The sequence below is a fragment of the Alligator sinensis genome, unplaced genomic scaffold (genome assembly GCF_000455745.1).
Source record: "Alligator sinensis unplaced genomic scaffold, ASM45574v1 scaffold2531_1, whole genome shotgun sequence".
Taxonomy (NCBI): Eukaryota; Metazoa; Chordata; order Crocodylia; family Alligatoridae; genus Alligator; species Alligator sinensis.
In genome coordinates this window covers 687-7,509 of record NW_005844099.1, presented here as the reverse complement: position 1 = coordinate 7,509, position 6,823 = coordinate 687, and the positions used below count along the sequence as shown (strand labels likewise).

The 6,823-nt window shown below is 44.2% G+C and overlaps 1 pseudogene; it reads right to left on the bottom strand.

The window, feature by feature from the left end:
- Positions 1-4,405: 4,405 nt before the first annotated feature.
- Positions 4,406-5,331, bottom strand: LOC106723465 (annotated as a pseudogene).
- Positions 5,332-6,823: the final 1,492 nt, after the last annotated feature.

The following is a 6,823-nucleotide window of genomic DNA, read 5'->3' as shown; positions in this document are numbered from 1 at the left end:
TCATCCCTGCAGGCCTGAGAAATACTCTCATACTCCTCCCTAGTCATTGATCTAAGTGTCCTCTTCTTGCAGCTTCCTTTAGCGGACGCTGAAGAGTTCACTGCTGAGGCATGCTGGTCTTCTGCCATGCCTGCCAGCTTCCATGTACATTGGGATGGTTTGTTTCGGTGTCCTCAGTAAGGTTTCCTTAAAACAAAGCCAGCTCTCTGGGGCTCCTTCGCACTCAGACTGGCCTCCCACGGCATCCAGCCAGGAGGTCCCTGATGGAGTCAAAGTCTGTTTTCCCTATTTCACCTCTCTACATCTTTCTTTTTTTCAGGATCCCACCCTCAATCACCTCATAGGCACTGCTGCCCCAGTTGCCATCCTCTACTAAATTCCTCACCACTTCTTCCCTGTTTCTGAGTGGCATATCAGGAAGAACACAGCCCCTAGTTGGTCTCTCCAACCCTTGCTCCAGGAAGTTCTCAGCAACATTTTCCAAAAACTTCCTAAATTGTCTGTGTACTACCGTATTGCCCTCCGAGCAGATGTCAGGGTGATAGAAGTTCCTCGTGAGAACTAGGGATTGTTATCAGGAAACTTCTCTTAGCTGTCTGAAGAAAACATTATGCACCTCCTGTTCATGGCCTGGTGGTTTATAGCAGACCCCCACCATGACATCACCCCCTTCTTGATCTCTGCCAACCCTAATACAGAGACTTTCAACAGGCCTTGTCTCTAGTTTTATACTGGAGCTCTGAGCAATGATAGGGCTCTTTACCATATAGTAAAACTCCTCCTCCTCTTCTCTCCTGCCTGCCTCCTTGAGCAGTTTGTACCCATCCATGACAGTGCTCCAGTCACGTGAACTCCCACCAAGACTCTGTTATTCCAATCATGTCACAGTGCCATGACTGAGTGAAGACTTCCAGTTCTCCTTACTTCTTTCCCAGCCTCCATGCAGTAATGTACAGACACGTGAGATAACTATCTGATTATCATACTTTCTCAAGAAGAATTAGAAGGCTTCCCCTGTTTTCCCCCTTCTGCTTGTGCTTCCTCCAGTTCACCCACTTCCACATTTACATCATAACTTTGGTTCCCATCCCAGGGCATAGCTAGTTTAAAGCCCTCCTCACTAGGTTAGGTAGCCTGTCTCCAAAGATGCTCTTCTCTCTTTTTGTCAGGGAGATCCCATCTCTGCCTTGCAATCTTTTTATTGGTGCAACATCCCATGGTCACTGAATCCAAGCCCTGCTGGAGACAGTATCTGCACAGCCATGCATTGATCTGCAGGATGCATGTGCTTCTGCCTGGGCCCTTCCCCTTGACTGGGAAGATCAAGGAAAACACCACCCGAGACCCTTAACCCTTCACCATTGCACCCAGAGCCCTGTAATCCCATTTGTTCTGCTCAGGATCACCCCCGGCTGTATCATTCTTGTCCACACAGATGAGCTACATGAGGTAGTAGTCAGAGGGCTGGATGAGTCCCAGTAATCCCTCTGTGTGACTACAGAGCCACTGACCTTTATCTTTGAAAACTCATGGTGACTGGGGCATGTCCAAGATATTTGAAAAGGGCAAAAATACTGCCCAACTTCAAGAAAGTGAAGAAGGGGAGCAGGAGGATCTGGGAAATTACACACAGGTCAGCCACACCTCAGTCTGTAAAATAATCATGGAGCAGGTCCTCAAGGATTCCCTTGCTAAGGACTTGGAGCAGACAAAGCTGATTAGGAACAGTCAGCATGGGTTCACCAAGGTCAAGTCACGCACGACCAACATGAGTGCCACCGTGCATGCAAAGAGAGCACTGGACTTGATATATCGTCACCTTCACAAGGCCTTTAATAACTGTCTATGACAGTTCACGAGCATCTACACATTCTGTCCTTTCCTCCTACCCAGAAACAGTAGGAAAACAGAAGGTAAAATATTTAGACTCCAGATGTCTTTATTTGCTAAAATAGAGTTCTTTGCTGCAAAATATCTGCCGAATGTAATTAAAATTGCGCCTTATTTTCTTCTCTTTAACATTTGCCAGCAAACTGTGTTGCACGGTGCTGCCAAATATAGCACTCCAGGTATACGACTTTGTCAGCTGCTGATGACATTTTGCGCCTAAAAAAATGAGTTCGTGGAGATGATCTGATGCTATCCATATGCCTCTTTGAGAAACACAGTGATGAGGTGTGTATCAACAAACCCAGAGAGATTATTTTGGAATGAAAATGGTATGTGTAATGCTTCAGAATACTGAGCTTGGGGACTGACTGGCTAAGTAGCAGGACCTAGGGGTTAAAGTGGCTCAGAAGGTGAATATGAGCCAATGCTGTAACCTTGTTGCAAAGAAGGCCAATGGTAATTGTGCTGCTTTACCAGGAGCATACCCAGAAGATCAAAGGAAGTGATTCTTCCCCCATGTTTGGCACTGGTGAGAGCACATCTGGAGTACTGTGTCCAGCTTTGGGCCTCCCACTACTGAAAGGATGCAGGCAGACTGGAGAGAGTCTACTGGAGGGCAGGAAAAATGGATAAGGGGCCAGGTTACATGAGGTATAACGAGAGGTTGAAGGAAAAGGGCTTATTTATTTTGCCATGAGAAGACCAAGATGATGTTTAAAAGCAGCCTGCAACTCCCTCAAAGGTGGTTACAAAGTCGATGGAGTCCTATTGTTCTCCATGGTAGCAGATGAATGAACAAGGAGAAGTGGTCTCTCGTTCAGTTTAGATTAGGAAAAAAAATCTTATCCGGACGGTAGTAACGCACAGAAACAGGCTACACAGAGAGGTGGTGGAAGCTCCATTCTTGGTGGTTTTTAAGACCCCGCTATACAAAGCCTTGAGTGAGATGATCAAGTTGAGAGAGGTCCTGCTTTGAGGAGTGTGTTGGACAAGATGATCTCCATTCCAACCCTAATTTTCTATGACCCGAAGTTTAGTCATTGGTTTAGAGCAGCATTAGGTGCAGGGAAAACATCCCTCAGATTTTTACAACACCACTCCTCTCATACAATAATAGAAGCATAGAAAATTAGGGGTGGAGGGAACCTTGGGAGGTCATCTAGTCCAGCTCCAACTAAAAGCAAAACTAAAAGCAAAATCATCTCCAGTTGGATCATGCCAACCATGGCTTGGTCTAGTCCAGTCTTAAGAACCTCCAAGGAAGGAGACTGTGCCACCTCTCTGCCTTTCGGCTCGATGCAGACTTCTTGCTTCTGTTTCTTGTGTGAAAAGCACATTGACCGAGCTGGCTTCAAATTGCCCAACAGTGAGAGTCACTATCACTTAAAATAATCCTATTCATTACTTCCAATATTTACCTTTTAGGTGTCAGTTCTGGACAGTTTCCTAAACTCTCATTAGTAAATAACTTGAGCTGATATTTTTCTCCTATCTTTTTCTTTTGGAAGATGCTGTTTGCTGGGAAATTCTGGGAAATATTGATTATTCTTTTCAGTTTGAAAGAAAAACTCATTTTATACCTTGCAAGATCTCCCATGGAATAGAAATCCCAATTTTGATGCAGTTGTACGGTAACAGATTGCGGTCACTATTGAGTTTCCTTTCACATCCATTCTAAACAAGGCCACACTATTTTCATTACTGGAGTTACTGGCATAGGCTGCTTGTTGGGAAGGCGAAAGTAGATGCTACTGGTCCTGAAAGGATTTAGGGACTAGCAGCGTGAACATCATTTGGCCTTGATATACTTAAATCAGATGCCAGCATCCCCAGGTTTACCTATCTAAAGCTTCCCTATAGTGGAATACAAGGACAGCCAAAATCCAGCATCACTGCAGTCATGACGTGCACAGGAGCTCTAGTGTTTATACACCTACAGGAAATCATTTCCATCTCTTCAGCGCTGTGTGGAGGAAAACCCTCAGTGCTCTTTTACAACCCGTTCAAGGAAAGCATGACTGAAAGCCCCAGCACCTGAGTAATGACTGACACCTACTATCTAAAAACCATTATCACTCCCTTTTAAACCTTCTCATACCCTCCTTCCAGATCCCAAATAGTCAAACCTCAAGAAAACTTTTTAATCCAGAAAAGAGAAAGATCCAGTGATCTTCTCCACGAGGGAATCTTACAAACATTGAAGGTATGTACAAGGTGTTGCAATACCTCTCTAACAAATGACAGTCTCAGCATCAAAGATAAAATTTAACACAGACAAGAAGATTAGCTAGGACAGAGTGGTATCTTAGAGACCAAGTAGTTCAGTGAGACAATCTTAAAATTAGATAAACTATTTTAAATGGTGTAAACCTACAGAAGCACAACTGACATTGGTTCAATTAATCTGTATTAATAACTCAGTTGATTGTTTCTAATAAAGCTCCACTACTGACATTGGTGGATTTAATTTGTATTAATAACTCTGTTTCTATAAAAATGGTCTGTAAAACCTCAGTCACTGCAGAATAACTGACATTTTCTTTGGAATAAACCACCTCCATCTCACCAGTTTCCACAGAGCTGCTTTGATGTCCTTGTTTCTCATGCTGTAGATGACCGGATTCATCATCGGAGGGATCATGGAATAGAGAACAGACAGCATGAGGTCCAGAGCTGATGGGGACCCAGATGTGGGCTTCATATATGCAATCATCCCAGTGCTACCCAGCAAGGAGACAACAATGAGGTGGGGAAGACAGGTGGAAACTGCGTTATGCTGGCCCTGCTCAGAGGGGATTCTCAGTACAGTAGTGAATATCTGAATATAAGACACAAATATAAACACAATGCAACCAAGACCTAAACATGAACCAAAGATAAGAATCTGAATTTCACTAGTAAACACCTCAGAGAAAGAAATCCTAAGGAGCTGGGGGACTTCACAGAAGAACTGGTTGACGATGTTGGAGTGGCAGAAGGGCAGCCTAAAGGTGTTCCCCGTGTGCAGGGCAGAGTACAGAAGAGCAGCGCTACAGCCCGCGGCTGCCATTTGCAGACAAACTCTCCTGTTCGTCACTGTAGCATAGTACAGTGGTTTGCAGATGGCGATGTATCGGTCGTAAGCCATGATGGTGAGGATGGCGAAGTCTGCTGTAATGAAGAAGAGGAAGAAAAAAACTTGGGTGATACATCCAGAATAGGAAATCAGCCTGCTGTTCAGTATGGCATTGGCCATGGATTTGGGAACAATGACTGAGATGGATCCGGTGTGGAGGTGTGGAGGTGGCTGTCAACAGCTATGAGCGTGATAACAAGGAGATTGCCAAACAGGGCTGCCAGGTATATTATTAGAAAAGTGGCCAAGTGCAAGATCTGCAATCCCAGGGCATCGGAGAACCCCAGGAGCAGGAACTCAGTCACCGCGGTACAATTGGACGTCATCCTCTACAGTGCCTTTAGGGATGCCTGTGGAGGGAAAGGGAATGACTGTGTCAGAAAAAAACACCATTTTCTGAGCCACAATTCTCCTTTACTTGATTATTTTAGAGGTCCACCTGATTTTCAGTTGAAAAGGAGTTTTCTGATAGAAATCAGGGTTCCCAAAGGACAATGTTTTTCATGATACATTAAAAAGAAAAATTGTATAATTGCAGCATTTTATTGAAAAAGTGGGCAGGAAAAGTATTTTATCAGAGCTTTTGCCGACACCTTGTCACTGCCACTCACTAGCACTCATACATTTCCCACGTCTGTGAAAGTGGAGAAGTTGTCAGTGCACTGTCACACTGCCATAAACCGCTCCAGCTCCTTTCTCCAAGCGGCCATGTCAGTTCACATGAGGTGCAGGTCCATTGCAAGTCCATGTGACCTGGGAAAAGGGAATCATTACAACCCCAGATCCTATCAATTTATGAATGACGGTTCCTGAACCTTACCCATGGGCAGCTGAGCAAGAAATTAGAAGTCAAAAAGGTCATCCCATAGCATTTAAATTTTCCTAGGGACATAGAGCTTAAGATGCTGGCTGTGTGGGGGCTCTAAGTCACCTGGGAAGATTGCAATCAAATGGCTGGCAGGATGTGCACAAGGCTGTGTGTTCAAACTGGCTTCAAGTCTCAGAAATATATATAAGCATGGGCTGTCATCGTCCCTTAATGTTCCCTACATTTTGTAACTCATTTGCTTCAAAGATATTTGACCTTTTCTTTATTTGTTTAGTCTGAAAATCTTCAGTGGCCAGCAAACTAGATGATGTTTGACACTTGGCACTCGTGGATATTGATAAAGAGGGAGACAAGGTAGCAGGGCAGCTCGAAGCCCAGGGAAGTTCGGATGCACAGGGCAGCTCTGTCTGCCATGCTGCCGACCTGTGGTTATGGCTATTTTCGCCCCTCCACAAAGGCAGCTCCTTGTGCTGTTGTCCTGCTTCCCCACTCAGTTACATTACGGTAGAATAGGTAAAAGTTTCAGGACAGATATATCCCTTTTTTCACATGAATACTGATATGCATACTTTTTATGACAACCGTCAAAATTTTATTAAATGGAAAATAAATTATTAAATCATTCTAAATGTAATTCGTTATAATTTGTATAAATGATCCTCTCTAATAAAACCCAAACATTATGGAATTGAATATATTACTTACTGTGCTCTTTTTAATGGTTTTTTCTGCAGTTTCCTTTGCTAAATCCTAGGGCAGCTTGATTACTAATCATCTACTCCTGCCTCCAATCTCTTGTGCCCCCATCACTGTGCTATCTAGATGCCAGGGGTACAGGTTTCTTGGGGGCGTGCACTCCACACTCTGCAGGAAAACTGAGAGAAATTGACCCAAAATGATGAGTCCCTGAAGAAGAGCTGGGCGTGCAGCTGCCTTGGAGCTTTACTGCAATGAAGGGACTGAAGTCGCAGTCAGTGAGCTGTCTATGT